General features: G+C 34.9%; 1 protein-coding gene across 6 annotated transcripts in view; it reads left to right on the forward strand.

The window, feature by feature from the left end:
• Positions 1-20,516, forward strand: part of LOC146396953 (uncharacterized) — an 866,748-nt gene that overhangs the window by 768,137 nt on the left and 78,095 nt on the right. Inside the window, exon 3 of one of the 6 annotated variants that reach the window (XR_014827581.1) lies at positions 8,638-10,063. The exons of the other annotated variants lie outside the window; for them this stretch is intronic. The gene's annotated coding sequence lies outside the window, so the exon portion shown is untranslated. Of the gene's footprint in view, positions 1-8,637; positions 10,064-20,516 lie in introns of those variants that run through there. 6 annotated transcript variants of the gene reach the window in all.

Here is a 20,516-nt window from a genome sequence, read left to right on the forward strand (position 1 = left end):
ACTGAAAATATCTAATGTATACAATTTGATGAGTTTAGATATGTGTGTACACACTTGAAACCATCACAGTTAAAATTATAGGCATATCCATTACCTCCGAAATTATGTTTGTGTCCCTTTTCTTCTGTGGTGACAAAACAACATGACATCTTCCCTTTTCTTTTGTGGTAAGAAAACAACATGAGATCTACCCTTTTAAATTTTTAAGTTCATCATACCGTACTGATAATTATAAGCACCATGTTGTACAGATCTCTAGAACTTGCTCATCTTGCATGAAACTTTACACCAATTCAACAACCTCTATTTCCTTCTCCCCACTTTATACCAATTCAACAACCCCTATTTCCTTCTCCCCTAGCCATGGCAACCACTCTTCTATTTTTCGCTTACACAGATTAATGGATACAGAAAATATGGTATATAAATACACTGGAACCTTATTCAGTCTTAAAAATAAGTAAATCCTGTCAACATGGATGGACTTGGAGGACATTGTGCTAAGTGAAATAAGCCAGTCACAGAATGACAAATACTGCAAGATTCTACTTATTTGAGATATCTAAAATAATCAAACTCATAGACTATAACTTACTCAAGTTCATAAAGCTAGTGACTGGAAAAGGTGTAATTCAAACACATATCTGTAACTCCAGATTCCAAGCATTAATTAGATTCCAAGCATTAATTAGGTCATGTTTGGGATAAAAACAACCTTCTCTAGCAACTAAGCACTGAAATGACACTTACTAGCTATTTCTAACCTGATCTTACCCCTGATCTGGAAGTCAATTCTGGAGGGTAGGACATTATGCCTTCCTAGTTAAGTAAACTCATGAAATTCAGTCCCTATTATTTTGAGTGCCAGTTTGAGTCACGTATGTGCTTTTGATGACACTGCCTCTCCTTTTGCTAAGTACTGAGTTCAGAGTGACCAGTTTATTTCCTCAGTCATCATTAACCTAGGCAGACTTGATCTGCAGGTAGCACTGATAGATATGCTTGTCACAATAATTATCCACCCATGTGTTATAGTAGCACAAATTGGGAGAAGTATTTTTTTCCCACTAAAACTCTAGTGAATTTTTTAGACATGCCTTATTATTATTTCAGGTTGTAAATCATAACACCAAAAAATCTGACAAAGTACATTTTAAAACCACACCAAAATATATAGTTTAGGTAAGTACAAAGACACATTTCCCCTTAATCCTATCAAGGGCAGAATTTTCAAATATACCTCATCCACAGCTTCTATTGGCATGTATGTATATGACATAAGAAAACCAGGTAATTTTATGAGTATCACATGAAATTATCCATTCTTCAAATTATCCATTTGACTATTTGACTAAAATTCTATTTGTTTAAGTGTTTACTGGCTATATTTCATAGCAGTGTTCTAATAAGGTTAATGAGGAAATAAATGAGAGTAACTGATTTAAAAATTTTCAATTCCAAATAATACTGTTTCAAAACTGTAGTATCCATAGAGGCAGAATTGCAATGGATAACACACTCAAGAGTCTTGAATTTCTCAATTGTGATGGTAATTATCTTTATTATATTGGACAATTAATGACCATTGTCTGTCCCAAATGCTTTTGCTGTAAACTGAACTTATACAGATATATTGATCTTTAGTGTAAAATTAAGTAATGCATTTTTAACACTCCCCCAATATTGTTGATGACCACAGATTTTATGGAATTTTCCAAATCTTTGTTCCTATATCAGTATTTCCTGTACTTTTACTCAAGGAAGATCCTGGTTACTTATTTTCTCATTAATGTTCTTCATTAGAAGATATATTTCTTAAAAGTTGTCTCCTGTACAGTAGTTTATTGCCTTAGTGTCTGATCTATGGCATTTATTAATGAAAAAAATTCTTCTCTCTTATCATGCTATAGTAATCAAATACAGTTCTGATATAAAATATTAACTTAGTATAAAGGGCACAAGTATGGTTACAAAATAACTTGTGGCTGTTATATTTTTCTTTTCTTTTTTTTTAAATAAGATAGGTAAAATTGAGCTTACCGACACTACTTTTAATAGTGATCACTGACCCAGACATATACCAGCCAATGATTTATAACATTGCCTCTGATCACCTCTCATCACACCCTTTCTGTTTCCATATATTCACCAGATACCAAAACAATTTCCTTAAAGTAGTATCCAATATATTAGAAAAAAGATTTTCCCCCATCATATGCTACCTTCTAAATGTTTATGAAAACATTTCAAGAAGAACTTATCTAAAAGCATATATTCACAATCACATAAAGCCAATGAAGCGAACAATAAGGCTGTGAAAATCTCATATAACTCAAAAGCAGAGGGTCTGTATTAGTTTTCTGATAGGGCTATAACAAACTTCATGGCTTAGGTGAACATAAATGTATTATCTTACAGTTCCAGAGGTGAGAAACTTGAAATGGGTGTACTTGGGCTACAATCAAGGTGTCAGTATGCTTGCTCTCCTTTCTGGGGACTCTAGAGAAGAATCCGTATTCTTTTAAAAATTTTATTAGGGTAAAGTTGACTTACAAGCTTGTATTAGTTTCAGATATACAGCAAAGGGAATCAATTATATATATACATGTATTTATTCTTTTTCAGATTCTTTTCCCATTTAGGTTGTTACACAGTATTAAGCAGATTTTCCTGTGCTATACACTAGGTTCTTGTTATATATCTATTTTTTGAATACTAGTGTGTATATGTTAATCCCAACTTTATCCCTTCCCCCAACATTTCCCCTGTGGTTAAGCATAAGTTTGTTTTTGGAATCTTTTGAGTATGTTTTGGTTTGTGAATAAGTTCTTTGGATCATTCTTTTATAGATTCCACATATACATGATATATGATATTCGTCTTATGTCTAATTACATGGAGTATGATAATCTTTAGGTCCATCCACATTGCTGCAAATGGCACTATTTTGTTGTTTTAAATGGCCAAGTATTATATGTATGCACCACAACTTTATCCATTCTTCTGCTGATGGACATTTAGGTCACTTCCTTATCTTGGCTATTGTAAATAGTGCTATAATTGACACTGGGGTGCATGTATATTTTCCATTCTGATTTTTCCAGATATGTCCAAGAATAGGATTGCTGAGTCATATGGTAGTTCTATATTTAGTTTTTTAATGAACCTCCATACTGTTCTCCATAGTTATTGCACCAATTTACATTCCTACTGACAGCCAAAGAGGGTTCCCTTTTTTCCACACTCTTCCCAGTATTTATTGTTTGTAGACTTTTCTATGATGGCCATTTTGACTGGTCAACTCTGTAGTTTAATTTGCATTTCTATAATAATTAGTGATGTTGAGCATCTTTCCGTGTGTTTTTTGTCCATCTGAATGTCTTCTTTAGAGAACTATTTAGATCCACCCATTCTTTAATTTTGTTTTTTTTTTTTTTTTGATATACAGCTGTATGAGATGTTTGTATATTTTGGAGGGTAACCCCTTGTCTTTTGCTTCATTTGCAAATATTTTCTGCTATTCTGTAGGTTACCTTTTTTATGGTTTTATGTGAAAAAGCTTGTAAGTTTAATTAGGTCCCATTTTTTAAAAAAAATTGTTTTTACTTTCACTACTCTAGGAGGTGGATCAAAAAAGATATTGCTGTGATTTATGTCAAAGAGTGTTCTACATACATTTTTCTCGAGTACTTTTATTAGGTCTTTAATCCATTTTGAATTTATTTTTGTGTAGGGTGTTAAGAGAATGTTCTAATTTAATTCTTTGACATGTAGCTGTCCAGTTTTCCCAGCTTACTTTTTGAAGAGACCATCTTTTATCTATTGTATATTATTGCCTCCTTTGTCAGAAATTAATAAATCACAGGTGCATAGGTTTATTTCTGGGGTTCTATCCTGTTCTATTGGACAATATTTCTGGTTTTTTGCCAATACCATACTGTTTTGATGATGTTAGCCTTGTGGTATAGTTATGAACTTTAGGGAGGCTGATTCTTCTAGTTCCATTTTTCTTTCTCAAGATTGTTTTGGCTATTTGTGGTCTTTTGTGTCCATATATAAATTTTAAAATTTTGCTGTAGTTCTGTGAAAAATGCCATTTGAATTTAATAGGGATTGTGCTGACTCTGTAGATCACCTTGGGTAGTATGGTCATGTTGAAATATTGATTCTTCCAATTCAAGAACATGGTATATTTTTCTGTTTGTGTTACGTTCAGTTTCTTTCATTAGAATAATTCTCCATGTATTTTTTTAATATATATTTGTGGGAAGAGGTGAGCTTCACTGTCATCTTGATCATTCTCCTCTGTAAATTATTTTTAGACCACTATCCAGTCATCTGTTCTTCTTAAAGCTGGGTTGCCTACAGTAGCAACTTCTCCCACCCCTCCAAGAACCTGTATTTCCTTGCCCTTTCCACCTTCTAAAAGCTACTCATAATTCTTGGCTAGTCGTTGCTTTGCATCCTCAAGGCCAGCAAGGACCAGTTGAATTTTTTCCCTTAACATCACTCTGACACTGACTCTTCTTCAGAACTCTTATACATTTAATTACCTTTATGATACATTGCATCCACCTAGATAATTCAGAATAATCTCCCAATTTTAAAGTCATATAGTTATCAGCCTTTTTGCCCCCAAAATGTTAATTATTCCCTTCCATGAAGCATCACATGTTCACAAGTTCTGAGGATTAGAACCTGTGAATATCATCTTTGAAGAGAGATTATTCTGCTTAACAAAAAGTTATAAACCACACTTTATTACAGATAGGGATTTTGTCATCAAGAGAAATATTTTCTGGGTGCAACTTTTTAAAATTTTTATTTATTTATTGTTTTGTCTTTCAGGGCCACGCCCACAGCATATGGAGGTTCCCAGGCTAGGGTCTAATCGGAGCTGTAGCCACCAGCTACGCCAGAGCCACAGCAATGCCAGATCTGAGCTGCATCTGCAACCTACACCACAGCTCATGGCAATGCTGGATCCTTAACCCCTGAGCAAGGCAAGGGATTGAACCCACAACCTCATGGTTGCTAGTTGGCTTCCTTTCTGCTGCACCATGACAGGAACTCCAGGGGTGCAACTTTTTTATGAATGAATCACTTTATGAATGTTACATTTAAGAAATTAAAATGAGTTTATTTCCCCATTTTGGAAATTAGGAAATTGCGTGTATACATTTTTTCCACCCTTTGTTCTCTTGCGATGAATCAGCAGGACTAGTTCATTCAGTGAAAGTTTTAGAAAAGTGTTTAGATTAAAATAATCTTGGCAACCAACCTTAAAGTCAGCTTTCTATAAATATCAAATGTTGAAGATTTGGGTTCTAAGGGAAGTTAGTTCAAACAGAAAAAGGCAGCCAAACTATATAAAACAAAAATAAACAACTTTAAAACTTAAGAATGTTTCACAATCACATTTGTTATTGGAAAGACTCCTTACATGTGATAAAATATATGTCACAAATTTCGATGATTACTTTACTCATGGAAAAGTTACTAAAATCTATATTGTGATTTTACACACCAAAGGGAGAAAATATCCCTCAAAAGCAAAATATATACCAAAATGTTGTTTTGAATTAATGAATTTTAAAATATATATACATTTTTAAAATGTTCATGTAAAATTATGGTACTAATCAGATGTTCTTCACCTACAGAGTATAGATATTAAACCTAAGTTAGTGATATTACAAACAGCATAAGAATTCCAACATGTAAATGGATGGTGCTTATTCTAGAATTCCTATTACTGATGACCTTCACCATACACTCAAAAACATCCTCCTGTTTGGAAGAAAATACAGTGGATGTACCTGATACAAGTCTTTCTCCTAAATAGTACCATATTTCCAGAGCTTCCATGTTAACAAATTAAGGTGACTGGCTGGTGCTGACATGACAAGGATAGTAGTCAGACTGTTATCCACATAACTACAAACTAGCCTGGTCTTTCAACAGTCAAATAAAATGACTGGATTTTTCACCAATAAGATTCTAAAGTTTCTTTTTTTTTTAAGAAAACTAATCCAGTGGCACACAATTCCATTATTAGAGCTTTGAAAAATGTTACATTTAAGAAATTAAAATTAGTTTATTTCCCCATTTTGGAGATTAGGAAATTACGTGTATACATTTTTTTCCACCCTTTGTTCTGTTGCGATATAAGTATCTAGACATAGTTCTAAATGCACGATTAGGAAATTAAATGCCAGAAAGGTAAAGACAGAATTACACAGACAGAGGTAGAACCCGGAATTTACACATTACTTGATACAGAATCTGTGTCTCTCAATGCAAACTATACATTTAGGAAACCACTATCCTGATGAGATCAAAGAAGGTCCAGGCAACCAAAAGTCAGACAAGTTTTATATGCAATTTAACAATTATTTTTTTTCCTTAGAGCTACATTTATCCAATTGAAATTAACCAAACAATACAATTATCAATCAAAAATCACACCAATTAAAAATTAAAAGGTAATAAAAGTGTAATTTTTCATTGGGAGAATAAACTCTTAAATGTATCATCCAGGCTTTCTGCCATGAAGACAAATTATCTAAATTCTAAAAGCACAAAATCTGTTTCCACAATGTATATTTTTAATTCAATCTCAGTATAGTCATGAAGCAGTCCAATATTCAGAAGATCTAGGATATAATAATGGAGAAACGGTTTCTGACTAGCAGGGCATCCAATAAAGAAGCATATATGTCTGTGCTACAGGAAATTCTTGCATTCAGAATAGTATTGTTTAAGAATGCCTGATGCTGGAACAATATTCAACTGAATCTTAAATAGTAGCACTGTAAAAGAGTCTAAGCTGTAAATGTAAGTTCTTCTGTTTAATTACTTTTCCATAACTGTCATGTGCTTAGACATTCTCACTCTGAATATAATTTTGTGCATTTATTTTCAGTATTTCTGTCAAGGCCTATTCAAATGCCTTTTCCCCATATCTCTACATGATGCAAGTGAGGGCATAATTTTATTTTTCATTTGAAGATGTTTTGTGTAAAGTCTATAACATGCAAAGATATAGATAGACTCTTTTTTAGCATTTTTCATCTCATAATTTGGGTTTTGCTTAAGTTTGTATTAATTTTTAGTACTGGGAGAAATAATGTCTGAAAACCACTATTCCTCATGGGTATTTCCTTTTTCTATTATTTGTTTTCTTAATCATTGGTTATTTATTCTAAAAATATATTTTTATCTTTTTGTTTATATAATTCAAAATTTATATATAAGGAATGCCTTATAGTCTGTACAAGTACTCAATACTTTTAAATATTTTTTTCTATTTCCTTTTTCATACATAAGTATTAGAAAATTTCAGGCAGGCCAATACTTCACCTATGAATATTTCAGAGTAGATTTCTAAGAAAAATACTTGCCCATAATAGACCACAATTATCAAAAACTACATTGACATGACTATTCTATAATTCTAAGTATATATTCAAATTCAGCAATTTTCCCAATAATGCTCTTCCTTTTTAGTTTTTATCCATATCAGTTATCACACATTGTATTTATTTGGTCTCAATATAAACAATCTAGAACAACTCCAAGGCCTTTCATTGTCTTTCAAAGCCACTTTGTAGAATGGTTTCAGTGTGAGTTTTTCTGATAACTCCTCATGAGACTTAATTAATGCATTTTTAACAGGAATATTATAGAAACAGTGTTATTTCACTGCCAGTCTTCATATCAAAGAGCACATGATGTAAGTCTGTTTCATCACCACTGATGTACGCTTTATCAATTAGTTGACATAGTAATCCAGATTTCTAAATTATATAATTACTATTTTGCTTTTTATAAGTACTTTTTGAGGATATGCTGTGTATTTATGCAAATATATTTTATTCACCAAACTTAAATACTATAATTTTAGATATATTGAGGATTCTTGTTGAATTCAATTTTTTTTTGTCTTTTCGCCTTTTCTAGGGCTGCTCTGGTGGCATATGGAGATTCCCAGGCTAGGGATCTAATCGGAGCCGTAGCCGTAGCCACTGGCCTACACCACAGCCACAGCAACGAGGGCTCTGATCCGCGTCTGCAACCTACACCACAGCTCACAGCAACGCCAGATCCTTAACCCACTGAGCAAGGCCAGGGACCGAACCCACAATCTCATGGTTCCTAGTCAGATTTGTTAACCACTGCTCCACAATGGGAACTCTGGATTCAATTATTAATATAATTGCAAAATGGAATTTTCTAAGATTTTTATTCCACTAAATTTTATTAGTTACAATTCTACTATAAGGAGGAACATTCTCTAATTTTTAATTAATTTAGCATATCAATATGGACTCATGATTGTAATTTTATTCAATGGATTATAATCCATTAATATTATAACTTTGATGCTAAATTTTTATCAAACTTCAACAGTGGGGTGTCTTTCAACTTACTCCTGTTTATTTCTCTCATGTCATCACATTTCTTAACCCACTTCTTAAATTTATGGTCCAACAACATAGTCCTTTTAGTGGGAGAACATATTAAGAACCAAGATCTGAAATCAGAAGTATTAATATCTTAAAATGTCAACATTACCCAAAGCCATGTATAGATATAATTCAATCCTTATGACAATTCCAATGTCATCTTTCACAGAAATAGAAGACACAATGCTAAAATTTGTATGAAACTACAAAAGACTCCAAACAGCCATCACAATCTTTATGAAGAACAAAGCTGAAGGCATCATACCTCCTGATTATCATGATATATTACAAAGCTGCAGTAATTAGAACTATATGATACTCAAAAAAAAAAAAAAAAGAGAGAGAGAGAGAGAGAAGGAGAGATGCATAGACCAATGGAACAGGAATGAGAGCCTGCTAATAAACCCATGAACATGCGATCATCTAATATTTGACAAGGCGACCAAGAATTGTCAGTGGGGAAAATGCTAGTCTCTTCAATAAATGGTATTGGTAAAACAGGGAGGGAACCACATGCGGAAAAGTAATACTAGGTCCTTATCTTATACCACTAATAAAAATTAACATGAAATGGATTAAAGATTTAAGGATAAAAAATGAAAATGTAAAATTCTCAACATTGGCCTTAGCACTGATTTTTTAAATATTACATCAAAAATGTAAGACACAAAAATAAACAGGAGTTTCCATTATGGCTCAGTGGTAATGAACCTAACTAGTATCCATGGGGATGAAGGTTCCATCCCTGGCCTTGCTCAGTTGGTTAAGGATCTGATGTTGCCATGAGCTATAGTGTAGGTCACAGGTGTGGCTCAGATCCAACATTGCTTTGGCTGTGGTGTAGGCTGGCAGCTGCAGCTCCAATTTTATTGCTAGCCTGGGAACTTTCACATATCACAGGTGTGGCCCTAAAAACAAAATACAATAAATAAAATAAATAAATTAGACTAGATCAAATAAAACTTCTGCTTATCAAAGGAAACAGTCAACAAAATAAAAAGTCAACTTAAAGAATGGGAAAAATATTTGCAAATTATCCATCTGATGAGGAGTTAATATCTAAAATATATAAGGAGTTCACATAGTTCAACAGCAATATAACCACTTAAAAAATGAGCAAAGAACCTGAACAGACTTATTTCCAAAGAAGATATAAAAATGGGTCAACAGGTTCAGTAATAGGTACTCAATATTGCTAATCATCAGAAAAATGCAAATCAAAATCAAAATGAGATATTACCTCATATCTGTTAAGAGTCACTATTACCAAAAAGACAAGCAATAACAAGAGCCAACAAAGATATCCTAATACTCTATCAGAGAGAATGTAAAGTGGTGTAGTCAGTAGGGAAACAGAATAGAAGCTTCTCAAAAAATTAAAAACAGAACTACCATATAATCTAGCAATTCCACTTCTGGGTATGTATCTGAAGAAAATGAAATCACTCCCTTGAAGAGATATATGTTCCCTCATGTTCATTACAGCATTATTTACAACACCTCAGACAGTGAAACAACCTAAGTGTCCATGAAAAAATAAATACATAATGATAGGTGTGGTATGTGTGTGTATTATTCAGACATAAAAAAGAAAACCCTGCCATTTGTGAATGACATAAATATGTTGAAGAACTTTGAAGGCATTATGTTTAATGAAGTCCAACAGAGGAAGGCAAATACTATATAACCTAACTTATAAGTGGAATCTAAAAAGAAATGTACTGGAAAACAGAGTAGATTGGTGGTTGCCAGGGCTGGGGGATAAGGAACTGAGGCAAATGTGTAAAAGATACAAATTCCCAATTATAAGATTAATATGTTCAGGATACAAAAAGTGCACTATAGTAACTAGAGTTAACAATATTAGAACACACTCTCATGCCATCCACAAAAAAAAAAAAAAACAACTCAAAATGGCTGAAAGACTTAAATATAAGACAAGACACCACCAAACTCCTGGAAGAGAATATAGTTAAAACATTCTCTGACATCAACCTTACAGATATTTTCTCAGGTCAGTGTCTGAAAGCAACAGAAATAAAAGCCAAAATAAACCAATAGAACCTCATCAAACTGACAAGTTTTGCACAGAAAAGGACACCAAAAAGAATACAAAAAGACAACTTACAGAATGGGAGAAAATAGTTTCAAATGATGCAACTGACAAGGGCTTAATCTCTAAAATATACCAACAACTTATACAACTCCACAGCAAAAAAGCCAACAACCCAATGGAAAGATGGGCAAAGGCCTGAATAGACAGTTCTCCAAGGAAGATATACAGATGGCCAACGAGCACATGAAAAAAATGCTCAACATCCCTGATTATAAGAGAAATGCAAATCAAAACTACCATGAGATACCACCTCACACCAGTCAGAATGGCCATCATTAAGTGCACAAATAACAAATGCTGGAGGGGGTGTGGAGAAAAGGGAAACCTCCTGCACTGCTGGTGGGAATGTAAGCTGGTACAACCACTATGGAGAACAGTATGGAGGTACCTTAGAAAACTATACATAGAACTACCATATGACTCAGCAATCCCACTATTGGGCATATATCAGGACAAAACTTTCATTGAAAAAGACACATGCACCCACATGTTCATTGTAGCATTAGTCACAGTAGCCAAGACATGGAAACAACCCAAATGCCCATTGACAGATGATTGGATTAGGAAGATGTGCTACATATACACAATGAAATACTACTCAGCCATAAAAAAGAATGAAATAGTGCCATTTGCAGCAACATGGGTGGAACTAGAGACTCTCATACTGAGTGCAGTAAGTCAGAACGAGAAAGACACATACCATATGATATCACTTATATCTGGAATCTAATATATGGCACAAATGAACCTTTCCACAGAAAAGAAAATCATGTACTTAGAGAATAGATTTGTGATTGCCAAGGGGGAGGGAGTGGGATGGATTGGGAGCTTGCTGATAATAGATGCAGACTATTGCCTTTGAAATGGATTAGCGATGAGATCCTGCTGTGTTGCACTGGGAACTATATCTAGTCACACTTATGATGGAGCATGACAATGTGAAAAAAAGAATGTATACATGTGTAAATGGGTCACCATGCTATACAGTATAAAACTGACAGAACACTGTAAACCAGCTATAATGGAAAAAAATAATCATTATTTTAAAAAGGCAATATTATACTTGAAAATTGCTTTGTGAGTAAATCTTCAAATTTCTCACCACAGAGAGTTCCCATTGTGGCTCAATGGTTAATGAATCCAACTAGGAACCATGAGGTTGCAGGTTTGCTCTCTGGCCTTGCACATTGGGTTAAGGATCCGGCATTGTCGTGCGCTGTGGTGTAGGTCGCAGATATGGCTCAGATCCTGCATTGCTGTGGCTCTGGCGTAGGCAGCAGCTATAGCTCTGATTAGACCCCTAGCTTGGGAATCTCCATATGCTGTGGGAGCAGCACTAGAAAAGGCAAAAAGACAAAAAAAATATTCTCACCACAAAAAGACAAGTATGTGAAGTTATGGATGTTATAATCATTTTGCAATATATACATATATCAAATTATTGCAATGTACATCTTTATTTACAGTGTTATATGTCAACTGTATCTTGTTTAAACTGGGAAAAAATGTAGCTCCAATTTTTCTCATAATACTTACTCACTTGCTAAATTATGAAATATATCATAGTTTTAGATTTGCTAACCTATGCCAATTAAAAATAGCTAAAATTCCATAATTGTGTATTTTCTTTCTGTACTTGAACTGAAGGTATCCAATTTATATGTGTGCATACTATATATATATATATATATATATATGAATATTGTATATGTTACTATCTTCAGGATCAACTCATTTTTTTAAAACATTGTGTAACTACTTGTTGAATACAACTGTACCACATTAGGTATCACTTGACCAACTGAAGGTGAAACTTGGAAAAGAGATTTTAATGTAACTTAAAAAAGTCTTTTTAAAAAAGATGACTTTCATCTTCCCTGCAGCTTGCTAAGAGAGGCAAGATACATGGGGAAAGGAAGTACAACTTTTATTTTATTGGTGATTAATCTGTCCATTTGAAGTTTAATGTCTCAAATAAATTGTGTTTGCATAAAAATTAAGGTATCACTCCATATGATCTGTGGCCCTTTTATCTCATTGTAGAGAGAAATGGAAATTCTCTATATAAGCTTCGTTTCAGTGAAAGCCTACTGAAAACAATCTTTTCCTTCACTCTTTACCAAATGGCAGCGATAGACCACATTTTGAACCAACTGATGCACTTTAGAGATGACCTGTTGCTTTCACAAGGATTCTCATTTTCATACTCCAAATAGCAAGTATCAAGAGCTAGAGGAAGTTCCACAGAGGCCTCATTAATCAGGCTGTGCTTGACAGTCTTCAGACATGAATCCCTGAATAGAAAACAGGTATCTGTCATGCAATATTTCATCCTACACCCTCAGTAACTTGAAATTTTCATGGTCGGTTATATAACTGGCATGCTGAGCTTAAGCTAATGTGTTTTCCATCCCAATGGCACAGCTGTTTTGTTCCTCCTGCATTAAGCACTGAGCAGGTGGTGTTTTCTAATCATTTATGTTCATTCCGTCTGCCGTCGTGAGCAAGAGAGATCATGGATGTGCTCAGCAGCTCTTATAGTTAAATGGTGATGAATTGAACAGTGAGAGTCTGCTTTCACCACAGAAGCATCGAATTTGAAAACCATGGCAACAGAAGTGTGGAGGTTGGGCTGGACCCTGTCCTCTGTCATCCCAAAGTAATTCAACACCATCTAGCAGCCATTTGTCTTGGCTCTGGTTATTGCTGAGAAATGAATTGGAGCATAGAATCAGTAGAAGTGGCAGAGTATTTTCTTTGGTTAAAAGAACAAAGTCTATCAATGATAATTTACAAATACTTAATTTTTAAACATTCATTAGGAAGGTGCAAATAATGATAATACACTCTCATAGTATCTTCATTGGTAGTCAGAGCTTTATGCATAAACAAAGATACAGACTTTCTCATCCAATCACATCAACTAAAAGTTGCTTTTTTATTCCCTAATTTCCATTTCAAGTAAAATTAAGAAACAAATAGACCTCACACTTAATGAAAAAGTATTGAATACCAGATCTTGTGAGACTTTTCAATATGTAATTATGGAGAATATAAGCTCACATCAGTTTGAATTCTGAATCCTAATTGCAGGCTGATGTCTACATACAAAGAAAAATGTGTCTGAACATCACTCTGAATGAAGTCAACCTTGCCAGATACATCCATAAAAATGCAAAAAGATTATCACCTTTCCGATTTTTATTTTGTTTCTCACTCTCTGCCAAACTAAATGTGCCAATTCAAATTGACTTATTCCTATTGAATGGGAGAAGAATGTACCACCCCAAAATGTGTTTCTTTGGCATACTGATTATTTTGAGCTGGTTAATTTTAAGAAACAGCAGACACAGGTGAAGCTCTGAAAAGTGATTAGAAGTTGGATTTTGTAGGAGATATTTACATGTATAAGAGAAATGTTCATTTGTAAAGTTGTCTACCTCTCTGTACCTGAAAAGATGACTTTGAATCGCTATAAACTCTTATTAGCAGAGAAAGGAACAGTCTAAATATGAAAAACAACCTTACTCTTGTTTACAGTGATTTTCTTGGTAAACTTTCATAACTGGCCTTCCCTTCACCTGACCAACATCTTTATCTTTAGCTGGAGATGGTATGTAAGGTGATTGCTTGGGCCTTTTGATAGTTTTCCTGGGTATCTCCCATTTATACAGGGGGTGTATATATTATCAAGTGTCTGTTTTTCTCCTGTCATTCTGTGTCAAGGATAGAGGGAAAATTATTTTTCCTCCTCTATGCTATTAGTGAAGACTTATTAAAGGGGAACTATTATAAATAAGACTATCTAAGAGACTGACCCATGGGTGCTGAAGATAATCTAATACAAATAAGAATTCAACTATGGGCCAGGGAAAAGACAAAGAAAAAAGCTGTAGAAGTAATATGGAAATAAGGGAAATGGTAAGTCCAAAAATGGGAAAGTGAGTGGGAAAATGTGAGGGTACATGGTAAAGAAATGTAGGGAACCAAATTCTATGGCACTGTCTAAAGAAAATTCCAAAAGAATAAACAAGTAGAAGGATTCAGGAGCAGTAAACTTTTGTATTAATCAATTAGGTTTCATTTATTTATTCTTTCATTATTCATTCATTCTATAAAAGGATGAGTTTTTTGATGTATCAAGGTCCTAAATCTACATATGCCATTTGTGACTCTATTGATGACTAGTATTAAAATAAAACTGAGGGCAGGTGGGATCAAGATGATGGTGGACTAAGACATGGAACTCACCTTCTCCCACAAACACATAAAAAAAAAAATCTACATGTAGAATGATGGGCACAAAACATCTACAGAACATGGCAGAAGACCGTAAACCTCAAAAAAGGACATGAAAACCTCCACATAACTGGTAGAATAAATGAAAAAAGAGAGAGAAGAAAAAATAAAAGGAATCAGGATGGGAACAGCACTCCTGAGAGGGAGCTGTGAAAGAGGAAAGGAACCCACATCCTGGGAGGCCACCATCCAGGAGGGAGAACCTCAAAGCCCCAGAGAAAAGTGCAACAGCCAGACTGAGGAGGGCAAAGAAATAAGAGATCTACACAGGCCATTGGTACCACCACCCTTGGACCCACAGCCTGAAATACTCAGGTAGGAGCTTGGTGCTTAGACTCAGGATTTGGAAGTCAGCTCTGGGGATAGAACCAGGGATGACTGTGTAAAGACAGCCTGAGGGGCTATGGAGTGGTGTGCCACAGGGTAGGGAGTGGAGAGCCACAGCCATGGGAGCATGGGAGGAGGAATGGGCCCATAGGAGAAGCAAGGTGCCATTGTTGGGAAGGGTGAAAGTAGGATGGGCGGGAGCACCATAAGAGTATTTATCCCAGTGTATCCACAGGCTCTCAGGCAAGAGTAGGGTGGCTATTGCATGGGCCATGGGCCATAGGCTTTAGGGGCAAACCTACACAGGCATCTCAGACTCCAAATTTGGTCATGGCCTGCCACCACTAGGGGTTTGTGAACAGGCACCACCTATGGTCCCGGTCATCTCTGGGGTCAAAGCAGAGGATGGCACTGTAACTGAGCACCACTTATTGCCACTGCCAAAGGCTCTGGGCACTTTCTACACCAGCCTGAATGTCTCTTCCACATCCTAGAGCCCTGCAACCAGGAGCAGCCTATGCCACCTCCTAGCAGATCCTCACCACTGCCAAGGGCCTAGCAGCCAGACACTGGCTACTAGCCTTGCCCTTTGCCTCCATCTTCCTGCAAGCAACACAGGCTTTATACCAAAACACTATCAATGGGATAACAACATGAACACACTGAGGAAAGAAACAGCAAATGCCAAAACCAAAAGCAGCTTCCATGCAAAAAAGAGAAGAAAAGAAAATTATAATATGCCCACACAAACTACCCAGATGTGTTCTTGCATATAAATGGACTTCCAAGATACAGTAGTTGGCTTCCCTAAACTCACAGAATAAGAAAAATAAAAGCAAAATGAAGAAATTCAGGAAACACTCCCTGTTAAAAGAACCGAATTCCCATGAAGGAGCAGCAATGAAATAGACGTTTGCAGAGTAATAGACACCAAGTTCAAAAAGGAGATAGTGAAAATTCTGGAGGATTTAAGAGTGTATATGAAGTAATTCAGAGCAGATATGAACAGTAATTCAGAGTACTTTAGAAAGGCACTAGAAAGTATAAGGAGGAGCCAAGAAAAATTAGAAAATTTATTCACAGAGTTGCAAGCTGAGTTAAAGGCATTGAAGAGCAAAATCAATAATGCAGAGGAATGAAGAAGTGAATTGGAAGATATAAAAATGGAAATCACATGGGATAATATACAGTGGGCCAATCTATGAATAGCAGGTGTTCCAGAAGGTGAAGAAAAAGAAAAGAGGGATTGAAAATATATTTGAAGAAATCATAGCTAAAACTTTCCAAAACTGAAGGAAATAGATATCAAGATACAGGAAGTACAGAGAGCCCCAAACAAAGCTGAATCCCAACAGACCCACATCAAGACGTATTACAGTAAAAATGGCAAAAATCAAAGGATAGGATTTTGAAGGCAGCAAAAGAAAAACAGAGAGTAAATTATAAGGGAAACCCTATAAGGCTATCAGCTGATTTCTCTACAGAAACATTATAGGCAAGAAGAGAATGGCAAGATATATTTAAAGTTCTAAAAGGAAAAAAAATTGTAGTCTGGAACACTCTATACAGTAAGATTATTATTTAAAATAGGACATATAAATAATTTGCCTAACAAACAAAAACTAAAACAATACATCAATACAAACCCATTCTAAAGAAATATTGAAAGGTCTCCTCCAAATAGAAAAGAGTAAAAAGATATAGGAGGGAAGAACTCACATCTGGAAATTAATAACTTAAATAAGGCAGTAAATAGATCTAAAAGAAAAAAACTATTTGTAAAAGTGAAAATAAATACAAGGAATAGCAAAAGGATAAACATGAAGATGTAAAGAAGGACATCAAAATCATAACATGGGAAAGTAAGAAAATCTAGATTTTTTTTTTAAGAATGTGTTTCAGCCTATAATGACTATCCGGCTATAGCAAGCAGATATAGGAAGGGGTTAATATACTTGAAAAACAGGGCAACCATACATAAAAACCATCGGTACATTCAGAAAATGAAGAGGACAGAAGAATAAAATAAAAGGAAGTCATCTAAACAAATAAACAAAAACGAACAGAGAAACATAGAACCGACTGGAAAACAAGGTTTAAAATTGCAATAAATACATATTTGTCAATAATTACCTTAATTGTCAATGGACTGAATGCTCCAATGGAAAGACAGAGTGGCAGACTGGATACAAGAACAAGAGCCTACAATATGCTGCCAAAAGAAACTTAACCTAGGGCAAAGGACACATATATATTGAAAGTGAGGGGATGGAAAAATATTTCACATGAGTGGAAATGACAGGAAAGCAAAGAGTTGCAAAAAATACATCAGACAAAATAGACATCAGACAAAATAGGCCTTAAGGAAATACAAAGAAGGATACTATTTAATGGTAAAAGGATCCAGAAGAGGATATTATACTCATCAATATGCATGCCCCTAATATAGGAGCACCCAAATGCATACAATATAAAAGGAGACATAAAAGGAGAAAATAATGGGAATACAATAATAGCAGGAGACTTTAACACCCAACTCACATTAATGGATAGATCCTCTAGACAGAAAGTAAGGCAACAGAGATCCTAAATGACACAGTAGAATGGTTAGACTTAATTGACATTTTCAGGATATTTCATCCAAAAAAAAATCAGAATACGCATTATTTTCAAGAGCACATGCAACATTCTCAAGGACTGACCACATACTGGGGTACAAAGCTACCTCAACCAAATATCTTATCTGACCACCATGGCAAGAAACTAGAAAACAACTACAGGAAAACAAAATAAGAAAAAACTAATTACATGGACACTAAACAACACACTACTAAAAAAAATTATGTCAAAAAAGGAAATCAAAAGGGAAATTAAAAAAAAATGCATCAAGAAGGAGTTCCTGTCATACTCAGAAGTAACAAACCCAACTAGTATCCATGAAGACTTTGGTTCGATCCCTGTCATTGCTCAGTGGGTTAACAATCATGAGCTGTGGTGTAGGCTGCAGATGTAGCTTAGATCCAGCATTGCTGTAGCTGTGGTATAGGCCAGCAGCTGCAACTCCAATTCAGTCCCTAGCCTGGGAACTACCATATGCCACAGGTAGGACCCTAAAAAAGACCAAAAAAATATACATCTTAAGACAAATGACACTGAAAGCACAACCAATTTATATCTGTTGGTTGCCACAAAAGCAGTTCTTAAAAGGAAGTTCAGGGCCCTTCAAAATTCAGGCCTTCTTCAAAAAAGAGTAAAAATCTCAAATCAACAACCTAACCTACCACCTCAAAGAATTAGAAAAAGAACAATCAAAACCTAAAGTCAGCAGAAGAAAGGAAATCATAAAGATCAGAGAGGAAATCAGTAAAATAGAGAGTTAAAAATTAGAAAAATAAAATAACACCAAGAGCTGCTTCATTTAAAGGGCAAATGAAGGGTAACTCTGTCCATACTTACCAAGAAGAGAGAACCCAAATAAACAAAATAAGATATGAAAAAGGAGAAATCTCAATGGATACTGCAGAAGTACAAAAACAAAAAAATTAGGTAATCTTATGAACAATTATATGCCAACAAATTTGACAACCTAGAAGAAATGGACAACTTTCTAGAGACATTCAGCCCACCAAAAGTGAATCAAAAAGAAATAGATCAATTGAACAGACCACCCACTAGAAATGAAATTGAATATGTAATAAAAATACTCCCTACAAACAAAAGTCCCCGAGCAGATGGCTTCCCAGGCAAATTCTACCAAACATATGAAGACCTTATACACATCCTTCTTAAACTTTTTCAAAAGATTGAATAAAGGACACTCCCAAAGACATTCTATAAAGTCACCATTACCCTAATACCAAAACTGGACAAAGATACTACACAAAAAGAAAATTATAGGCCAATATCTATAACTAATATAGACACAAAAATTCCCAACAAAATTTTAGCCAACCAAATCCAAGAACACATAAAAATGTTCATATACCATGACCAAGTGGTTTTCATCTCAAGTTCACAAGGATGGTTCAACATATGCAAATCAACCAATGTCATACACCACAATAAAAAAAAAAGAAATGTTGGGAGTTCCCATTGTGGCACAGTGGAAATGAATCCAACTAGTAACCATGAAGATGTGGGTTTGATCCCTGGCCTTGCTCAGTGGGTTAAGGATCTGGTGTTGCCGTGGTCTTTGGTATAGGTTGAAGACCCGGCTCAGATCCTGTGTTGCTGTGGCTGTGGTGTAGGCCTGCAGATGTAGCTCTGATTCAACCCGTAGTCTGGGAACTTACATACACCATGGGTGCAGCCCTAAAAAGCAAAACAAACAAACAGAAATCTAAACATCCACATGATCATCTCAATAGATGCAGAAAAAGCAATTGACAAAATCCACCATCCATTTATGATAAAAACTCTTACCAAAGTGGGTACAAGGGGAGCATACTTTAACCTAATAAAAGCCATTTATGGCAAACCCACAGCCAATATAATATTCCACAGAGAAAAGCTAAAATCTTTCCAAAGAAAATCTGGAAATAGACAAGGATGCCTACTCTCACCACTTTTATTTGACATATTATTGGAAGTCCTAGCCATAGCAATCAGACAAAAAAAAAAAAAGAAAAATATCTAAATTGGAAGAGAAGAGGTAAAATTGTCCCTATATACAGATGACATGGTACTAAATATAAAAACCCTAAGGACTCCACACAAAAAGTACTCAAACTGATTAATTAATTCAGTAAAGTGGCAATATACAAGATTAATATTTAGAATTTGGTTGAATTTCTGTACACTAAAAATGAAATATTAGAAAAGGAATATAAAAATACAGTAACTTTTAAAATCCCAAGCCCCCAAATTAAATACCTAGGAATGAACCTGCCTGAGGAGGTGAAAGATTTATATGTGAGGACTATAAAATGTCAATCAAGGAAATTAAAGAGTGCTCAGAGAAATAGAAATATATCCCACCCTCCAGGATTGGAATAATTAATATCATTAAAATTGCCATACTACCCAAAGTAATCTACAGATTTAATGTGATCCCTATCAAAATACTCATAACATTTTTCACAGAACCAGAAGAAACAATCCAAAAATTCATATTAAGGTTGCCATGTGGCACAGTGGAAACAATTCCAACTAATATCCATGAATATGTGTGTTAAATTCCTGGTCCCACTCACTGGATTAAGGATCCAGCATTGCTGTGAGCTCTGGTGTAGGTGTAGATGTAGCTTAGATGGATCTGACTTTGCTGTGGCTATGGTGTAGGCCTGCAGCCATAGCTCTGATTCGAC

The sequence above is a fragment of the Sus scrofa genome, chromosome 14 (assembly GCF_054392235.1).
Source record: "Sus scrofa isolate SSC_HxYL_T2T_F1_AM1 chromosome 14, Sscrofa_HxYL_maternal_Yorkshire_Landrace_v2.0, whole genome shotgun sequence".
NCBI lineage: Eukaryota > Metazoa > Chordata > Mammalia > Artiodactyla > Suidae > Sus > Sus scrofa.